Source organism: Psammomys obesus, unplaced genomic scaffold (genome assembly GCF_907164565.1).
Source record: "Psammomys obesus unplaced genomic scaffold, mPsaObe1.curated_primary_1811, whole genome shotgun sequence".
NCBI lineage: Eukaryota > Metazoa > Chordata > Mammalia > Rodentia > Muridae > Psammomys > Psammomys obesus.
Window position 1 is genome coordinate 34162537 of NW_026596073.1, and position 21610 is coordinate 34184146.

Sequence of the window (21610 nt, forward strand, 5' to 3'; positions counted from 1 at the left end):
AAGAAGAAGAAGAAGAAGAAGAAGAAGAAGAAGAAGAAGAAGAAGAAATAAGCATACAATTTATAGGAAAGCTTTAAAATTTTTTGGGAAAACAGAGATCTGGACAGACTGTTGAGTAGGAGGAAGGACAGGTAGAACTGGGAACAGATGAATATACCCTCTCTCAAAAAAAAGTAAATAAAATATGTAACAGTTTCTGTGTTGACTTAGTTAATCTGCTGAATGAAGGCCCATTTTATCTCAGTATAAATAAGAAAAGTATAAATGAACACAAAGCAAATTGTGATAACCATTATTACGGAGGCAATAAATCAGACCTCCTATCTCAAGGTAGCTTGCTTTTTTAAATGTTTTTTTTTCATTTCAGTTTATTTACATTACATCCCAAGGGTGCCCCCTCCATCCTCTCCTCACAGTCTTCCCCTTCCCCTTATTCCCCCTTTCTCTCTCCCTTCCCCCAAGAAAAGGGAGACCGCTTCTCCCCATATCAACCTTTCCCAGCACATCAAGTCCTATCAAGACTGAGCATATCCTCATTTCCCAAGGCCAAGCAAGGCAGCCCTGCCAGGGGGAAGTGATCCAAAAACAGACAATAGAGTCCATGTTAAAAACAGCCCCCCACCACCCTCCACTCACCAGGAGCTCCATATGAAGACTAAGCACCACATATGTGCAGGAAGCCTAGGTCCAGATCATGCATGCTCCTTAGTTGATGTCTCATTCTCTGTAAGCCCCCATGGGACTAGGTTAGTTGTCTCTGCTGGTCTTCTTGTGAGGTTTCTGTCCCCTCCAAGTCCTTCCATCTTTCTCCCCACACTTCCACAGGACCCCGGAACTCTGTCCCCTGCTTGGCTGCAAGTCTCAACATCTATTTTTATTCTCTCCTGGCTGGAGCCTCCCAGATCACAGTCAAGTTAGGCTCCTTTCAACAAACACAGCAGAGCACCGTTAATAGTGTCAGGAGCTGGCTCTCTACTGTGGGATGGGTCTCAGGTTGGGCCAGTTATTAGTTAGACATTCCCTAAATCCTTGTTCCTTCATTATCCCTACACTTCTTGTAGGCAGGGCAATTTTTGGATCAAAGGTTTTGTCCTTCCACTAGTCCTACCTGCCTAGCAGGTGGTCACTTCAGTCTTCATTTACACCCCTGTTAGGAATCTCAGCTACAGTCACATCCATATCCTCCCAGGTGCCTACTCTGTCCCAGGCCTCCAGCTTGACAAAGAGATATACCCCCTCAGTTTCCCTTCTTATTCTCAGCCCTCTCACCTCCCACCCCTTCTCCCCACATCTGATCCCCACCCTAGTTTCCCTTCCCATTCCATCTCCTGCCCATTTCCCTCTCTTCATCCACTTCTGCTGTGTATTCTTCTTCCCGTTCTGAGTGACATTCTGGCCCCTGCCCTTGGGCCCTCCTTGTTACTTAGCTTCTTTGGGTCTGTGGATTGTGCTATGGTCAATCCTGTACTATAAGCCTAATATCACTTATAAGTGATGGACACTTCTTTCTACATGCCCTCAGGTCTTCTGTGAGGACTCTTCTCCAGGTGTACACAAAAGCAAGACTTCATCCTCCGGCGAGGGCTGTGATCTGGACTTGATTAACCCGCTGAAGTAGCCTGGATTATGGACAGTTTGTGTTCTATTTCTCAGCCCTTCTTATGACGGGAGCAGGCAAATCTGAATTAGAATGTGCTTTTCCTGGTGAGACTTGATGGGTTCAGCTGTTCTCACTGGAGGTCAGGTTCCTATATCTCAGAGGTTTTATCGACTATTTGTTTGAAAATAAGAACTCTTGAGGTAAACAGTGCTTCTTTCCTTTGTCCTGTCCCTTCAGAGCTGTCGCCCTGCTGCTCTTCAGTTGGACCCTACTTACCACTCTCACCATCTTGAACTTGACACTGCCTGGGCCTTCTGTGACCACATTGCCTTCGTGCTCTTTACTCCTCAAGCCATTCTTTCTCGGAGTCCAACACATGAACTCATCTAGCTGACTTTCCTCCAGGTTTGTCCTCAGCCTCGGCAAGTCTCTGTCCTTGCCTGCATTGCTCTCTCCCACTCCCATATTTTACTTCTTATGCCTGCACTACTCTGTCTTTCATTTCCTCCTAGTTCCACACCTATAAATTGACATGCCTCTCTCTTAGCTGCCCACACCCACCTTGAAATCCTGATGTGCATCCTGTACCTTGATTAATGGACAGCTGGTGTGTAACCTGTGCCTAGAATGTGAAAGCCACTCTCAATCTGAGCTAATAAACAGCCTCTACCAATACAGCAAATACCTCAGTGCTTTCCTCAAGATACCTTTGCTGAGGTCTATGGGGTTTATGAAAAGGGCATTTTTCACCCTGAAGAAACCTGCACTGTAAGGTGAAAGGGATGAGCAAGCAGCCAAGGAAAAACAGAAGAAGAGTGACAACAAAGCAGGAAGGGTAACACTGAGTGAAGGCTTCATGAGGCAGCATCAGAGGATGAGAAACTGCCTCAACTAAAAGCAGGAGAAAGGAATTGCTACACAGGACAAAGAAAGTATGAGGACAGCACAGGGGACTGCAAAACTCATTTGTTTCATTCATTCATTCATTCATTTGCCTAATTGAAAGTCAGAAGTTATCCAAAGCTCAGCAAAGAAAATAAATGTTAGCTCTCTCCCTCCCCCTTTCTCTCTCTCTCTCTCTCTCTCTCTCTCTCTCTCTCTCTCTCTCAGTGTGTGTGTGTGTGTGTGTGTGTGTGTGTGTGTGTGTGTGAGTGAATGAGGTAGATAGTAACAGAAGAAACTAGGAAAGTGAGTTGGAGCAGCCAGCCCTGAAAGCAGATGTTTGCTTCTTTCAACTTCAATAACATGTACTCTCTACTTCCTGAGGAAAGGGCAGGCTGCTAAATTTCAGGGCCTGATATTCACTTACATATTTACAAACTAATGCGAGCTGACATCAAGTTTAAAATGTACTACCACGTGACTTCCTGCCATAGTCCAAAGGAATTCACAGTAATAAAGTAGGTATTTAGTGAACCAGTATGCTGTGGATCCTTTTCCACAACCAGTTTTAGAGAAGAAGACAAGTAAGTTGAGAAGGAACATGAAGAAGAGGAGGTGGGTGAAGAACAGCAAGGGAGGAAGGAGAGAAGAAGAACAAAAATAAGAACATGAAAACCAATTACTCAGCTTTGTTTGGTGGGAAAAACATATCAAAACCAGCCTAAGCTGTGTGTATAGCATGACCTTGTCTCAATAGGAAGACCAGCAAACTAACCCGACTTTCATGTACGCTGAGACCGTTGTAGCCAGAAAGGGTGTGTGAATTGACAAAGCTGGTCTTAACGGGTTTTACATACATTCAAACTCATAAAATGCTTAAGGTCTGGGGTCTGAGATTAGAGGTGAGTGACTTCACTCTCCTAACCTTAATGGAGCCTGGAAGCACGGTCCCTGGTTCTCTAAGATAGACTGTGGCCCAGAGTGTCAAGGAGATGTAATAATGTAGAATCCAGCTCTTCTTCAGTTTTTAGACAAACAAACAAACAAACAAACAAACAAACAAAGCAAGGGGATCTTCAGGAAAAAAGAGTACCGGAGTCAATTCATGCACAGCACAAAGACATGAAACTACTTTTAAATTCAGACAGACCTTGTGTACCACCGAGGCAGACAGTGCTCCCCACCCAAGAGGGGTGATATACAATTCTGGGACTATCAGGGTGGAAGAAGGCTGAGGGGAATGAGTGTAGCAGTTGGCTGATACAAGAAAGCCTCATCAGATTAGTCAGCACTAAAAAAATATGAAGACTTCTGGAGTTAGCCTTCCAGATTGGAGCTCACATCTGGATGAAATGGCTCCCGGTGAGCAGCAGAAGTCATTGTTCCTTTCTTGTGCTCACTCTTTGTGTAGCAACAGGAACCTTCAACATTCTATCCATAGGACTAGGGTTGGTTCCTCTCCACAACTTGTTAATGTGTTTGAGCTGAAAAAGAAGTTACACTTCTAAGCATGATAAATGAATACACTTGCAACTCAAAGGAGCCACAGAGGTTATGAGGAAGGCTGGAGAACTCCAGCAACAGCAGCTTTAACCCATTTAAGAGCTACGAAATCTGAGGGCATCTGCCAGATTTGCAAGGAACTACTCTGTGCTCTATCCAAGCCGAGCATTCCATTTTCACAAGGGCTCCTTTGTTGTTGTGTTTATACACAGACTAATAAATGCTTGACCTTTTTTTTTTTTTTTTTTAACTGATGAAGGAACAGTCTGTGCCTGGGGAGCATATTATTTCAAGAAGCACAAATGAAGAGAAAGTCCAAACCCTCTGGGACAGATGGACAGAATATTTTGATATTGGAACCACATGGGGAGAGGCAGAAGTTGGCCAACAGTAATGGAGGTCTGATAACAAACCTGGGAGCAGCAATGTTGCTCTTAGAGCATTCCAGGGCACCCAACAGGTTCACAGGAGCAGGGGCTTAGAGTGAGAGAAGTGTTCATCCTGATGTGTCGGACATGTGTGGCCTGGAGAGTGTGCTGGGTTTGTAACTTTGGAGTTCTGCTTTAAAATGACTAATTTCTTCAAGCATTTGCTTTCTACCTAGAACTTGGTGTTTTTCCAAAATCAGTTATTGGTCATCATAGCCACCTACATGACAACAGTGTATTATTGCGTATACAATTTTATTGGGTTTTATTTTTTTTTTTCTACAGAGATTTAAAAAAAAAAAAGGTTATTTAATCTTCAAGTGCTAGAGACTCTCAGCCCATCTCTTTGGCCCACTGGACTCACATCTGCCCTCTGCATTATGCCCTCGCTCCTTATTGCTGAGAGTGGCAGCTTCAGTCAGTCAGTTTGAAGTCACGACATCCAAATCACCTGTGTGGTTGTAGACCGTGTACCCCAAACTCTTGAGCGTCCTAGTTTGCTTTCTATTGCTGTGATAAAACGTTCTCACAAAGAAACAACCTGAGGAGGGAAGGATTTGATCAATTGGCACATCACCTCGGGACGTCAGGCTGGGAGCTGATGCAGAGACCACGGAGAAGCGGAGAAGCACTGCTTACTGGCTTGCTCCTGTGACTTGCAAAACCTGCCTGCTTTCTTACACAACCCAGGACCATCCCCCCAGGGGCTGACACTTCCCATAGAGGGCTGGGCCCTCCCACATCAATCGTTAATCAAGAAAATGACCTCCCAGACTTGCCAATTGAAGTGCCCTCTGCCCCGGATGATATCACCTTATGTCAAAGTGACAAAAAACTAAGTAACTAGCACAGGGTGATGACCCTCTTGGTCATCATTAGAAGAATTGTGCTGCATTACTCAAAAAAAATTCCATAGTGACTTATGCAATGCTGTTTCTAACACACTATTGGACCATTTGCATCACATAGAATAATAGTGGATAGTAGTGATGACAGCAGTCACTTAAAACTCTGAAAATAATCTGACTTCTGATTCAAAAAACATTTACTTTGGAGATTAGTGGCCAGTGATAAAGCATGGATTCAGAACATGGAATTGAAACTATAGGTATCTAAAATGCAATGGGCAGGCCCTGACTCATGAAGGGAATTGGTCTCCCTTGTGGCTGCCATGAAGTCTTCCCTCTCTGCTCCATGGTGCACATGTTTATGGCATGTCTGAGTCTCCATAAAGCAATGCCATTCAGTGGGACTAAGAAGAGTTTGGTAGTATATTTGGAGGGTGGAGGTGGGGTGGGAATGAGGGGTCTGACCACCGTGTGCCTCCCCCCCGGGGGAACCTAGGTAGACAGCCTTTTAATCTATTTGCACACTCACTCTACCTGGCCTTGTTTTCAGAAGGAATCAGGTAATCTCATGTGCCTCCCTTGCAGATGTAATCACTGCAAAAGAAAGTCAAGTCTCAGAACAAGGAGGGAACAAGGCCCCACATCTAACTCACTCTGTTCAGGAATGTTAGATATAAATCCCTATTTCCCACAAAAGATCCAATGTTGCTTCTATAGCTGTTCCCATACCAGGTATTGTGGGGAAAATCAGAGAAATGCTATTGAAAACCACCTCAACCAGCTCAGTCCATGATAGCCCTAGTCTACATTAGCACAGCATTTCTGTCCTATTTGTTTTCAAAATTTTATAAAATTATCACAAATTTGATGGCATAAAGAAACATGCATTGATTACCCTGCAGTTCTTTATTAATAAATCCAAGTGGGTCTCCCTCAGCTAAAATCCAGATGCCAGTGAGACCACGCCTCTCTCAACTCTGGGGACCTGAGTCCTTCACACTTTCTGGGCTTTGAGGCTGGACCACCTTTCTCCCCTTCTAAGCCTGCACAGTGGTGGGGTCCTCATATCCTTCCCTCTGATTCAACTCTCCTACATTTAAGGACTCTTACAATAACGTTGGGTCTGCCAAGATAATCCCGGATAAATGCCTATTTTGAAGTCTGTTAATTAGTAACTTAGTAATTAGAAACTTAAGGAAAAGGGGGTTTATCCTGGCTCACAATTCAAAGGTACATACACACAAACACACACACAGACACACACACAGATACACACACAACAATATGGTATTCATACAAGGACAAAATAACTCAACAACATATTTCTTGGTGTGGGTCTCTGTTGTTAAGTGATACCTTCTACAATGTGTAAATTGATTATCTCAAAACACAATGAATTAAATCAACGATGTCTTACCTATTAAAACAAACAAACAAAAACAGTTGGTCCCAGCTGGTTAACTGTAAGTTGACTGGGGAACAATGCCAGTTTCTGTCCTGTGTGGTAGAGCAGAAGTCACTCATACAGCTGGATTCAGATTGGAACTTGGAAAAATAGCCTGTTAACCTATGTGGTCCCTTTCTTTATGCTCACGTCCTTTCACCATTCAGGAGCGTCCCTTGAATGTCATTACAACATGGCAATCAGCTTCAGAGAGAACAAGAGTAAAGGCTGCAGGCTGCATCTGACTGGCACAGATCTCTTCTTGTTGAAGTCAAAACAGACACAAACTCAGCCAGATTCAAGGGAAGGATGGATTCCTTGACTCTGTGCGGAGAGGCGTAGGAGAGGCTAGCATGAGATCAGCCAGAGACTTCCATGCCATGTGTGCTTAGAGTGACTGGAGGCCGTGGCACTGCTCTGCCAGCCCCTGGTTGTGGGCATGGATGTTCTCAGCCTGCCTGTGGAGGCCCCTGGACAGCCCTTTGCCACACAGTCACTTGACTCTACCAAGACAACCCCTGCTCTCAAGGCAACCCCAGTCACTACAGTCTGCAGCCCCAGAGCTGGTGAGACCAATTCTCAGAAACAAAGAAAATTATGGATGTTATCTACATACATATATGCATGTATGTAGATTTTGTGCACTGGGCCACTAAGCAAAGTTGAAGAACACTAATTTAGCCTTTTCCAACTTACTATGCTGTGAGGCATTTTTAATCTGCTAAGTATTTGTGGTCCTGGATGAGTCATCTTGCAGGACATTTGGAATGGGAGAAACAGCTTGCCTGCTAATAGGTTACACAAATAAACTGTTATTTCGAAGAGTACAGGGTGAATTCTCTCTTTCTCTACATTTTTGCTATAGAAGGTCAATGAGAGCAAACATGACTGACAACTTGATTTTCATAGCCTTCCAGGAAGAGAGGATTTCCTCCTTACCCTTTCTATCAGATAGCAGCTTTTCTCATATTGTAACTCATTTACAAAAAGAATTTGTCTAGACTGGGGTTGTAGCTCAGTGGCAGAGGCGGTGCTTAGCATGTATGAGGCTGTGGGTTCCATCCCCAGCAACTAGCATATGCCTAGTCTGTCACTGAGGTTGCTGGGAAAAAATAATGGGCAAATATGGAGATTACAAACAAAAAAAATGTTTAGTATTTTCATTATCTATCTCCAGAGAAAAATGAAGCTCAGTCTAGGGGTGTGGCTCAGTTGCATCATGTTCGCCTACCATGCACAAGGCCCTGAGTTCCAGTCCAGGTACCACACAAAGCAGGTATGCTGCTGTACACTTGCAGTCCAGCACTCCCAGCACTTGTAAGTGGGGGCAGGAGGATCAGGAATTGGAGTTCAGCTTCATCTACATAGCAAGTGCAAAGCTACCCTATGGTAACACAAGACCCTGTCTCCAAAAACTTAGATATTAAAAAAGGAAAAAATAAAATAAACTTCTAAGCAGGATTTACTCATCAGTCTTCCAGGTCAGTAGACAGAGGGACACCCTACACTCTAGAACCTAGAGTCTTTTACCTTGTAGCTACAAAGGCTGTTTCTTTTGGAACGATGGCTCTTGCCAAGGCAGAGCACCCATGGAGGAAGACCTAAGCAAGAGCAGAGAGTGAGCTCACACATCCTGCCTTACCTTCCTCCCTGCATCCCTGACATACACATACATAACACACAATAGATACACTCACCTACACAACACACATACAGACACTCAGAATGTTCCAGTCACCTGTACCTTCCAGGGAGCAGGCACCTGGCCTGCCCTCTAGGCTGCCCGTGGGTCTGGCCTTCCTTGCTGATAGCAGACCACCTGTTGCACACACTGCCCAACTCTCTCTGCCTCTGCGCTGTTCTAACAGGAGACTTGAGACAAGTGTTCACTCTGGAAGCTGGGAGTTTCAAAGCCCAGGGCCAGCATCTGGCAAGAGCTTTCTTGCTGGGGATCCCGAGGCAGACAGTGAGAAAGAAGAAAGTTGGGGGCTGCCAGGTGCTTGTTGTTATACCTCCCTCTTGTGACAATGAACCTGCTTCTGTGAAGATGTTGTTGATCCAGTCCTGAGGCAGAGCTCTGTGACCACAGCGCCTCTTCAAGGTCTCCGTTCTCAACACCATTGGCACTGCTGATTGAATTTCTAAACATGAACTTTGTGGGGTGCGTTCATGCAATCACTGTGCAGTAAGCCACCTCCAGAGAACTACAGACGACACAGACTTAAGCAGAGCTTTCCCACTGGCTTCATCCCTGTCTTTGTCTAGGTTGGGAAATTCATGACTGTAGACATATACTTGATGGCTGAGTAATTTAAATATGTCTACAACTAGTGTCCTATATATGCATGTTTTTCATGGGAAACATGCGCATTTGCAAATAACTCAGACAAAACTTATACTAATGTGCAATGTCATCTGCCACCACACTTAGATCATTCTAGGAGGCTCTAAACTTAGGCATCACGTGTTGAAAAGGCATCCAGGCATAGCTTGTCATGTCTGTAACCTTAGCACTCAGGAGGCTAAAGCAGGCGACTGTCATAAACTCAAGACCAGCCAGGACAATTTAGTGAGACCTTGTCTCAAAAATAACATGTAAAGAAAGGGCTAGAGATAGAGTTCAGTGACAGACTCCTTTCCTTGTGTATGTGGAAGGATGGGACTAAAAACAAACTAAAAACCAAAGTTTAGGCCTAGAAAACACATGGGCATCACAAAGTCCCCAGAATGTCAGACTGAATCTAGACACCTACACAGAACCAACACAGTCTCACAGTTAGACAGTGTTGATTTAGAAGGTTTGGGATTGTTGCTTATCATCCCTCAGTTCTCCTGGAGTCTACAAATTTGGGAGGATACTTGGATATAGGCATCTATGCAGTCTTCACGCCCTTGTAGGCTAAAAGGACAAGCACCTAATAGTGCTGGGTCCAGACCAAACAAACAATGGAAACCTAGGGGAGGGCCAAAGCCCAAGGAGAAGCTCCAGAGATTTTTTTTTTCTAGTAGAGGAAATCCGTTTTGAATTATGTTTACCTGAGATGAGGCAATCCAATGGCCTAGTGGGAACCTGGACCAGAGGTCAGGACACATGGGTTTATTCCAAGCTTTGGTTCTATCGCTGACACATATGTGGCCTTGAATGACTCAGTCTCTCTGAGGCCCACTTGCCTTATCTATGAAATGACAGAGGTCCTTCGCTGTCTGAAGTTTTCCTTGGTGATGAGGAATAGAGGTGTTAACACACCCAGGCTGTTTTAACACATAGTAGCATGTCCACCAGGATGCAAACACTGGCTTTCTTGACTGGCACTGACTAGCCTCCGGGAGTGTGGCTGAAATCAAGCCCTGTATCATGGCTCTGGTCTGCACTGTGGCATCCAGGGAAGAAGCATGCTGAATCTGCAGAGCACACACCCTGAAGCTGAGTGGGGATAGTCAAAGCTGCATCTCACCGCACACTGCTCCAGGCCACACATAATGCTGTGTGGAAGCTGGAACTGGGGAAACTGCTCTCATAGGTGCCTGCTGACAAGAGAAAGCCTGGAGGACCTGGGTAGTTTCTATTGTGTTCCCAATGTCACCCTTTGGGATAGTCCCCAAGGGTCTATTCTGTGTGATAGTTACTTTTCTCTGTTGTGACCAAAACCCCTGGGAAAAGCGACACGAGAAGGGAAGGGTTTATTTTGGCCTACAGACCAAGGGGGTGTGGTTCATCAAGGCACACATAAGAGCAGGCGGCAGTGGGTCACATCGTACCACGTGAGCGCTGACGCTCAGCTTGCTTTCTCCTTTTGATTCAGCCAGGGAGCCGTTCTCCAGGTCGTTAGCACCCATACGGGCTGATCCTCTATCTCCATTACCCAAGTCTAGATGCTCTTTCTCAGACATGCTCAGAGATTTGTTTCCTGGGAGATTCTAGATTCCCATCGAGTTGATCATATAAACATCACACCCTGTTTGGACTGCTCTAACAAAATAACATAAGCCAGCTAGCTAACTTATGGACAGCAGACCAGAATCACCGCTCTTGAGGCTACAAAGCCTAAGGTCAAGGCACCAACTAGCAGGTTCAGTGTCTAAAGAGGCCATGGTCTTGCTCCCAGAGGATGCTTTTTGTGTATGTCCTTATATGGTGGAAAAGGTGAAGTGAGTCACCAAGCCTACGTCAACCAGAGTCCTAGTGTCCTAACGGCACCCAATGACAGAACCCTTAGGACCCATCCACCGCGAATCCCTCCCTCTGCTATCTTTCAAGGACTAGGATTTAACATGAGTTTTAGTGGAGTATAAACACTCAGACCTAATACTTGAGAAAATAATAGTAGAGGCAAGTGTAAAAAGAGGCTATGGGTCATTTTTACAATACATTCAAGGTATGGGAAGGGGCTCTTGGAACTGGAGAGATGGCTCAGCAGCTTGGAGCACTCACTGCTCTTGCAAAGGACCTAGGTATTGTTTCCAGCACCCGTGTCATACAGATAACAGCGTGCAACCCCAATTCCAGAGGACCCAGTGCCCTCTTCTAGACTCCAAAAGTACCTGTGCTCACATGTATCCATAAACACACATGCTCATGTGCACGCACTCCAACAAACACACACACACATTTAAAAAAAAAAAGAGTTGAAACTTCCATTTTGAAAATCCAAACTTCAGATGTTGAGGATGAGAAACATTTCTTTTTCCATCTCTGAACTTTTGGATGTTTAAATGTGGGGCATGAATATAAGCATGACAGGTGGGGAGCACAGGGGGAGCTTTCAGAAAGATCTTGTTAAACACCAGTCCAGTTGTTAAACTGGACAAAAGTTCTGATGTTCCCTGACTTAGCCCTTCCCTCACCCATCTGCATTGTGAGAAGCTGGAAGTCCACAAAAAAGATTGTGAGGTTTCATTCTACATGGCCCTCGTTCAAAGCAAGCAATAGCTAAAACACAATATCCTGAATTAGACATAGATTAATTACAAGGAAAGGAGAAAACGAAGAGGGTCAATATTTATTCAGTATCGTCTGTTTGCCAAGAACGATACCGGGTACTCTACACACATGAATTAACCTTTGCAGTGAGTTAACCTTTATGGTGACATTAACCCTAAAGTAGTCCTCAGAATGACTTCCTTATAGAGATAAATGTACTGAGGCTTAGAGAGATTAAACCAATTGTCAATTATCACAGTTACCATAAGACAGAACCAGGCCAACCTAGGACACAGGTCCTATGTCAGGGCCTCCTCTCTTCCCCCACCCTCTCTTTCCCCCCTCTCTCTTTCTCACTCTGCTCTCTGTCTCTATCTCTCTGTCTCTCTCACTCTGCTCTCTGTCTCTCTGTCTCTGTCTCTTTGTCTCTCTCTGTCTCTCTCTCTCACTCTCTCTCTCTGTGTATGTGTGTGTATTATAGAGGCACTGGATAGTGAACATAAGAATCTTGCATATGTTGGAAAATTGTTCTACCTCTGGACTATGCTGCAAACTCCAGTACTCCCTTCCACAAGTCTCTCTGTTCTAAAACTCTTGGATTAGAAAGCGGGGTGATAGAAGCCTGTAGCCCTGGGGAAGCAGGTTGAAATCAAACCCTTTATATAAAGTAATAGACAAGGCCTAACAAATGAAGTACTCACTATGCCCTACTTGGAATCTATACTGACCCTTAATGAAGTATGAACATCAGCTGTGAAGGCGGTAACTATGCTGTGTTCATTGGAAGAACGCTGAGGATGGAAGAGGGCACACCAGGAGCTCGGATAAAGGTTTCCTACAGATGGGTTCATGGTGAAAGCTCACCCAAAGCTAGAGACAGCTGGACTGAGGGGATGAGAAGCCAGTCCAGCACTGAGTGAGTAGAAGGCAACTGGCAGAATGACAGTATCTGCCTGGAGAAGAGTGAGCCAAGTATAGCAGAGGATGCCAAGGCCACAGGATGCTGTGGCCTTGTAAGATAGTCAAGGGGCTGGGGATGGCTCGGTCAGCAAAGCGCTTGGCTCTTAAGCATGAACACCTGAGGTCTAACCCCAGAAGCCACTTAAAAGGCTGAGTACGTCAGCACATATTTGTAAGCTCTCTGCTGGGGAGACAGAGATGGGGACCAATGACAATCCAAACTAGATGCTTAGTGAAAGGATGGCCCTTGAGCAATGACAGTCAGTGTTGACCTCTGCCTCCATATACACATGCACATGTATGCACAAACACAGCACATGGACACACACATACACCACAATTCCACTACAACTTAAAAAAGTCCTGGCTACTCCCCTACTTACCCTGGAAATGAGTGTTGTGTTATACTGTTGGGATCCATTACAATGAAGATGGGATCCAAATGAGTATGTCTAAATTAATAACTCACCACCCGCATTGTCTGGGAAAGTGAGTTTTCTAGGGAACTGAAGCTTAGAATTCTTAAGCATTAAACTTTTGAAAAGTTTAGTCATTTTCATGGAAACCATAATAAAGCGAAATCCCTGTCTGCTCAGCCTCATTAAACAGAATACATTGAACATCACTTAAGCAGTTCTTGATGGCTGTGAGGCCTTGCTGTGAGCATCAGCCACTACTGGGCAGTGGCGTAATATGCCCTTAGGCGCTGGGGAAACATACAGGGCTTATTTGCACCCCTGCAACCATCTTTCCTGCACTCAGAGGTGGGAGCTGCCAGCCTCCCAGGATCTCGGCGGTGGCTTCTCTCAGCCACAGCCTGTCTGCACTGCTCTCTGCTTGCACCATGTAGCTCTCCTAACGAACAGATCACGGTAACCTTCTCATGAAACAACAGCTGCTGTGGAAATAAAATCAGCTAACTCCTAAAACTGCCTCTGTCTAGATCTGTAGTCCTCTACCACCAAGTTAAGATATAATGGCTGAGAAGTAAGCTCGGGCTTAGGCCCTAAATTAACCACGTGGACTGACAGCGAATTCCCTTGGGATGTAGATGTCCTCTGTATCGGTGCTCACCTGCACTACAGCTGGATACTGCGCGTTTCTGATCTTCACAGTCTGACTGTGGGTGGACGGGGGACATTGTTAACCTTAGCAGGTTTGTCCTTCGTTCTCCAAGATGATGTCACTCGGCACTCTGGTCTCATCCTATTATTTCAGAATTATTTGTCTACAGAGAAGACACAGGAAGGTGGACTCTCCTGTTTGAATAGCTTGTCCTTTAACAAGCTCCAGAGTGCAGAGGCTTGTAATTAGACACGCGAGCAGTCTCTCTCTCTCTCTCAGTAGGAAATAGTCCTAGGCTGGGCAGGTTGCGCCAGGACTCCCTCCTGTTTGCGGGGTCTCAGGGGAAAGAGCTTGGCCTTTTCCCCATGTCTTCTCCCAGGACCCAGCTGAAAAACAAACTTGTTGCAAAGGTGGCCAAGAGAAAATGAATCACATTGTGAAACAACATCAAAACTCCTACTTGGGCTGGCAAGATGGCTCAGTGGATAAAGGCACTAGCTGCCAAGCCTGAAGATGTGAGTTCAATCCTCAGTATCCACATGGTGGAAGGAGAGAACCAGCTCTAGCTAGTTGTCCCCTGACTTCAGCATGTATGCTGTGGCACATGTGTGCACGTAAGTAAATACATAAAGATAACTTCAATCATTTAAATCTTCCGCTTGCGTCATGTTTGTTAATGTTCCCACATCCAAAGTCAATGACAACATCAAAGGCAAATTTAAGAAAGAAAGAAAAAACAGCTTCTGGATCTCAATGGGAAAGTCTACAGAGTCAATGCAAAGGGCGTGCATACAGGGTAGGAGGACTGTCTTAAGATTCTCTAGAGGATCACAACCAATAAAAAGGGCTGTGTTATATTGTCTAGGTAGTTCAACAGCCACTGTGTGCACACCAGAGAAGCTGACAACCCATAGATGATCAGCCTACCAGGGAGGCTGGCTCAGCAGTCCTAATCTAGAACTGATGGTCTAGCGGGTTCTGGACAGCTGTTGGTCTTCAATCCACATCAGAAGCCCCAAATATCTGGGTTCCAGTGTCAGTGAAGGATGGCAGCAGGAGCAGCAACAAACGAGATGCACTCACCAGCAAGACATGAAAGCAGGCAGGCAAAGCCAGCACTGCTTTACCTTGGAACTCTTCACACACGGGCTGCCACTTGAAGGTGCTACCCATTCTGAAGTAGAGTGTTCTCCCCATCAGTTAATTCTTCCAGGAAATATGTTCGCAAGCCCTGCACACAGAGGGGTGTGCCTCCTAGTTGATGCTGTATGCAATCAACCTGACAACAAGTTTAACACTCACAAGAGCGTGCACATTTCTCAACCTACCACACCCACATACATGCATCGCATCTCAGCATGGGTGCACCCGGGAAACTGATCTCATTTAATCCACGAAGCTAAAGTTTATCTTCTCATCAGAGCTACAGGGGGCTGAATAAGGAGGGGGAGGGAGATGGTGGCTTCAAGAAAAGCATCTCTACTTCCTTACCCTGGATTCACTTTGTAATTCTGTTTTGTTTCTTTGTTTTAAAGGTTAAGGGTAGCTCTACTAGAAAAATGAAGATGGCTGAATGCCGTCTTGAACAAAGTTACTGAAGAAGGGATCCAAAGAGTCCCCTCTTGATGTCCTTGAACATGGTCTCCATTTCTATGCACCGTGTTCTTCCTTGGACCTAGAAAAGATGAACCCCCATCTCAGCAGTGGTGATTCTCTGCTCCCACGTGCGGGCACTGACAACCTCTTGGAACAGACTTTCTTTGTCCACCCCAGCTAGCCTCAGTAAGTCCACCTTCTCAGGCTCTGGGGTTATGACAGGAAGTAATTGGAGCCACTTTCTAGTTTTCACAAGCTGATTTCTGTAACAACTACCCTAGGTAACTGTCTTTAACTAGCTGTATCCCTAGAATGAAAGGTATCTTCTCAGTCATTGGCAGGAACTGGGAGCTTTGCCCTGTGGTTGTTATACACCCACACACACGAATGTTCACACACACACACACACACACACACACACACACACACACGTACACAGGCACGTGCACGCACAAAACCTGAAACTGACTTCTTTCAGTTTCCCTTATATGTCAACACTCTTTGTTCTCTTGTTCATTCAACTGCACGGACTGTTTTTTGTTATTGTTGTTTTGTTTTGTTTTGTTTTCAAAGTTCTGTTCTTCCTTCTGGAATGAAAAGTGAAACTTCAGCCTCATTTGACATTTCTTTCTCACATTATCTCCGTAAACACATCTCTTCCAAAGCTCACGCCTTAGTTAGGGTTTCTATGGCTGTGATAAAACACTATGACTAAAAGCAGCTGTAGCCCATCTTCCAGGGAAGTCAGGACAGGGACTCAAGGCAGGAACTGAAGCAGAGACCATGGAGGAGTGCAGCTTGCTGGCTTCCTATCCCTGACTCGCTTGGCCTGCTTTCTTACAACATCTGGGACCACCAACCCAGGAGTAGCACCACCCACACAGTAAGCTGTGTCCTCCCACATCGATCATCAATCAAGAAAATGCACACAGGCTTGCCTTGCCCACAGGCCAGTATGGCAGGGACATTTTCTTAACTGCAGTTCCCTCTTCTAAAATGACTCTAGTATGTGTGAAAGCTGACATGAAAACCAGCCAGCACAGCTCACAATAAACTCCCGGCAAATAATTTCATGGTCACATTCCCCAGTTCCTAGGTTTCTTCTCAGTGTTCAAATGGCCCAAGAGAATATTTCTACCCAAATATCTAATCTAAGGTTCAGATAAAAACTACCTTGGCTATGCACTGAGAAGATAGTGGCTGGACTGTATGACCCTGTGCTGTCCTCAAAGCTTCTGTTATTTGATTCTATGTTTTCTTACAAATGAAAGAGGTTAGGAAGGTGGAGGGAGGCAGTGTGAGGCTAACATTTGCTAAATGCAAGCTTGATGCAGTCTCCTGGTTAAAGAGGATAGACAGCTTTTATAATTGCTTTCAGAGAACATACATGGGACCAGTCAGAGGCTCACATGGATCTGTAGGGCTTGAATGCCGGAGAGAGACCAGTAACCCAATGACAGGTGCAGTGATACCCAAGGGGATGAAGAATGCATGTGACTGTTTGTTGTAATGAACAAGGAGAGGTCTGGAAGCCTCACATGCCTTTAATAAAGGTATCTTAGGGTTAGCAAAGCAGAAACACTCTTTCCCTGAGAATCCGAGCAATGAAGTGTGGAGAGATGGCTCAGCGATTAAGAACACTTGCTACTCTTGCAAGAAATTGAAGGCCTGGTTTCCAGCACCACACCACCAGCCTGTAATTCCAGTTCCAAAGGATCCGGTGCTCTCTGGTCACCATGGGCACATATATAAACATACAAATAAAATAACTAAATCTGAAAAGAACAGATTCTGATAAATAGGTTACAAAATAAAATGGTGACTCTCCTTTTCTCACCCTAGTCAAAGACCCTTGAGGCCCCCAGAACCCAGAGTAAGCTCCCCAGAACATTTATTGTTTCAGGAGCAGATTTCCTCTGTTGAAAGTGACCATTCTTCTCATTTTGTGACCACATTTCACTCAGTAAAAATGGCGGGTGACCGTGAGAGAATTTACCAAACTCTATGTTCACAGCCAAACTTAATAACCCAGCTTAAGTCTCCTGAGGGGATTCTGGGTAACAATCAGCTCATTGGGCTTGATTTGGGCCAGATTCTAAACGAAGCTAAGAGGGTGCTGATGACTTGGTTCCCTTTCTTTTCAGCGGGATGAGGATTTTTCAGAACACAGTACTCTGGGCACACCAGGCCAGTGCGTTACCGCTGAGCTGCAGCTTCAGCTTTCCTGGCGTGGACCTAACAGTGTTTTCTAGGATAATTTTCACAAGTGGATTCGAGTCTTTCCTTAAACATATAAAATAAAGCTCCCTTTCCTCTGTTGTATTTTCACATTGATAATGTACACAGAAGGTCCCAGAGCCCAGAGTGGAATTAGGATATGACTGAACATAAGCTGGTAAGAATGAACGAAAACCATCCTCTGAGAAGCAACCCATTAGCTTGCCATGTGCCCAAAGTGATATTAGTTTATTTATTATTTTTTTATATTTTTAGTTGGCTTGGATAGGAATCTGTGACTGATGCTGGTTCCTCTTCGCTCCTTTTTGGTTTGTTCATATTGTTGTGAATACTCTTATAAAGCAGCCAGGCCTCTTTATAACGGTATTCTCTGGGGGCTCATTCTAGAAGAACGACATCTAAGAACTGCGTGTCGAATGTGAGTTATCCTGCGTTGTTCATGGCTCTTACCGCCGTGGCCTTCTTATTGTCAGTGTTTGTAAGTACCACGGTTAGCGAATTTGGCTAGAAGCGTTTGAAGCAGATGAGATTTTAGCTCACGCCTTGATAACTGCATTGGCTCAGTCGAAGCGAAAGCCTTATTTTCATTAAAGGGAGCAGACATGCTGAGGAAGAAGGTGCTATTTTTACATAGGGTCTTTTTTTTTTTTCCTACTGAAACCACATGATAACACTCTGCTGTTAAAATGATCTCCAGCATGCTGAGTTAGCTGAAGAAACAATATGCATGTTGCCAAAATCAAGGCGGTACTATTCTGAGCCGCCTCCGCTCCAACCTCCAGCTCTCCTTGGTGGCCATGAAGAGCCCAGGGCAAAGCTGGTAAGAAAGACCATGTCACAGGCAGAACACAGATTACCTACAACCACCAGCGAGATTTCATAATTCTTTCTTGACTATTTGGTTATGATGGACTGCTCTCCATCACTGACATCATGAGAAGTTTTTTTAATTGGATATTTGCATATTACTGATATTTGTTGAGTAGTCATTTTATCACGCACAGTGATTCCCTCTCCCCCGACCCCTCTGTCTAATTCCCTATGTAGAGCAGGGTCTTCTCTAAATTACAGAGATCTGCCTGCCTCTGACCCCTGAGTGCTGGATCTAAAGGTGTGCACCACTGTGCCCTGCCCTAGATACAGTTTTTAAGTAAAGCTAGGATGAAAGAGAAGTCAGGCTAACTTCAGAACTTTACTAGCAGAGGAAGTTTAAGTAGATGCCCTCCTAATTTTTCTTCCTTAAAGCTATTATTACTATCATTTAGATTGTTGTTAATATTATTATAAATGCCACCATGACTGAATATATATGACAGACATTTCACTAAGCAATCTATAAAAAAAAAAAAAAAAAAGTCTTTCTTGGTCCCCATGGAGGTCTCATCCAGTAACGCTTATCTCCATTTGCAGAAGACAGAAGTTAGGCTCAGCTAGGAAGGGAGTGACTGGAGAGTCAATCTTCCACGGGACTGGCTAGCACTAAAGCCTCCATTTCTCTCCAGGCCAGGCTGCAGCTCTGTGTTAATATGGAATCTGGCCCTCCACCACGAAGGGTTGAGCCTTCATTCTCACTATTATTCCATCCCAAGCTTCCAAAAGCACTAATGAGAGCAAGTTAGCACAAACAAACAACAGAAAGATATAGGTCTTCTCTCTGTGGTCTTCAAGCCCTGCATGCAAACCGTCACGGATTTTGCTTCTCTTGTGCTCAAGTGCTGAAAGACTTTCTCTCAGTGCACACCAGAATTTGAGTCAAGTACCTGTTCACAGACAGGCTTGTACTTGACAGAGAAAATAATTGGAGTACCTGTCGAGCAGGCAGATGCTCACGTAGAGGGCGGCTTATTGCTTCTCTGCCCTGTCTCTAAAGCAAAATTGCTTTTGTGGCCTCCATATTCCCCAGGATCCTGTACAGATTCGGATTTGCTGTCAGGAGAACACTACAGCTGCCAGGCTCAGGTAGTCAAAGACTGTAACCACACAAGAGCCAGTTGGAAATATGACAGAATGGGTAGGATGAGATCAACCATGACAATGCCTTAGATTTGAGAAGAAATTAAGGGAATTTGTAGAAAGAGGAAACAAATAATTGTGCAAGGTTCTTCATAAGAAATGAAGAGGTATGGGAAAAATGTAAAGATATTTACTGAGTATTGTTAATACAATCTCAGCTCCAGTCAGTTTTTTCTAAAAAAATTTACAAAGATGTTAACTGATTAATAACGACCTAATATTCAACGCCTTTTGTGAACTATGTTGTTTCCTTGGTAAGACTCGGCCACAAGGCTAATAAACCCCATGAAGGTTATAAGCTGAGGATGGCTGACATTCGCAAATGTATACAAACACACCACACAGTGGTAGAAACAACGAGAGACCCTGCCTCAAACACGATGGGAGGAAGGTGAGAACTGACTTCCAAAACGCTGTCCTCTGACCTCCACACTCATGCCGTAACACACACAGAGATGAAAATAATTTTTAAAAATAAATACGGTTCCAAATAAATAATTGCAATTATATTTCTCTTATCTGTTCTTTTGGCTTTGTGTAATTAACTCTGGGCCAGCTGAGTCTTGGATCAGCCATCAAATTTCAGAAATTTATCAACTTCCAGACTAAAAGGAAACAAAAACAAAAAGCAGAAACCCAAGGCCTGGAAGCCTCCACCTAGTCTTACAATTCAGACTAGAGGTTGTCTAAGGCTGTCAGCTTAGAAGCTCATATTTAGAGATGGGGTGAATTTCTTTAAGTATCAGTTGTCAATAGTACCCAGCATCCAGTTGTGGTAATGGACCCCTTTAATCCCAGCCCTCGGGAGGCAGAAGCAGGTGGATCTCTGAATTCAAAGACAGCCTGGTCTACAGAATGAGAGTCTGTTTCAAATACATCACTGACAATGAGTCTCTGAGACCCTTGTTGAAAGTCTGATGTTTGACTCAGACCTCGCAGCAGAACCTGTGGGCAAGTGAGAAAGACGAGAGACAGGCAAGATGTCGACAGCCCACTACATGGAAGGCAGTGCATACGGCAGGGTTGGCAGATGTGTGGGTGTTTGTGTGTGCTTATTCACTCTTTCCCTGGAGTCCAAGAACACAGAGTGGACAGCAAGGGGTGACTTATTCTTTAGGACTTGTCTTTAAATGATGTGACAACCTTCGAACCATGTCTATGACTAACACTCTACCTTCACAAACTTATCCTAGAGAGGATGGACTGGCCTTTCTATTGGACAGCTCCTCCAACATGGCTCTTAACTGCATTGCTGTTTTTGTATTTTTAACATATTAAACTGCTCAACAAACCTATTCATCCCTAGTAGTCCCTTTATCATAAGGTTGAAAAGCAAATCCTCCTGATGTCCCCAAGGTTCTCAGGGAATCTTGGTATATGAATATAATGAGTCCTTTTTTAAATCCTAAGGTAGAGTCTGATCCTAGAAAGGTAGGGGAACAGACAGAACCAGAGGTTAGACCACAAGTGCCTGAGGAAAAAGGCCCTCATAGTGTGTTTTTTAGAGCAACAATACTACATTTTCATGAGTGCAAAAGTAAGTAGAATTATTTTATTTGTATTATATTTAAGTGTTTGTGTGTGCGTGTGTGTGCATGTGCGTGTATATGTGCAAATGTATGTGGAGATGCTCTCAGAATCCAGGAAGAGGATTCCCTGGAGCTGGAGTTCCAGGTGGCTATGAGTCAACTGATGTGATGCTGGGAGCAGAATTTCAGTCCTTCCCTTCACAAGAACAGTAAGTACTCTTAACCCCTGAGACATCTCTTCAGCCTTAGTAAAACAATTTCAAAGACTCTAAGACATTTAGGGGTCAGAGACTTGTTCTCTTCAAGCACAGACATAATGAAACCAACAGAAAAGACACAATTCTTCTGGTGCAACGCTAGCCTCGACTGCTAGGTGGGTTGAATGGCAAGAGGAGGATAGCAATCCCTCGCTGAGAGAGTTGGGGATTTTAACAGAGGGAAAGTCAAATTCTGTTTTGGTATTATTTCAATATTTGGCAATAAAGGATCCAAGTTGTTGTTGTTGTTGTTGTTGTTGTTGTTGTTGTTGTTGTTCTTCTTCTTCTTCTTCTTCTTCTTCTTCTTCTTCTTCTTCTTCTTCTCC

General features: G+C 44.4%; 1 non-coding gene across 1 annotated transcript; it reads right to left on the reverse strand.

The window, feature by feature from the left end:
• Nucleotides 1-15388: 15388 nt before the first annotated feature.
• LOC129690558 (small nucleolar RNA SNORD22) lies at nucleotides 15389-15505 on the reverse strand. The gene has a single exon (XR_008722311.1). It is a non-coding gene; the product is annotated as a small nucleolar RNA SNORD22 (small nucleolar RNA).
• Nucleotides 15506-21610: the final 6105 nt, after the last annotated feature.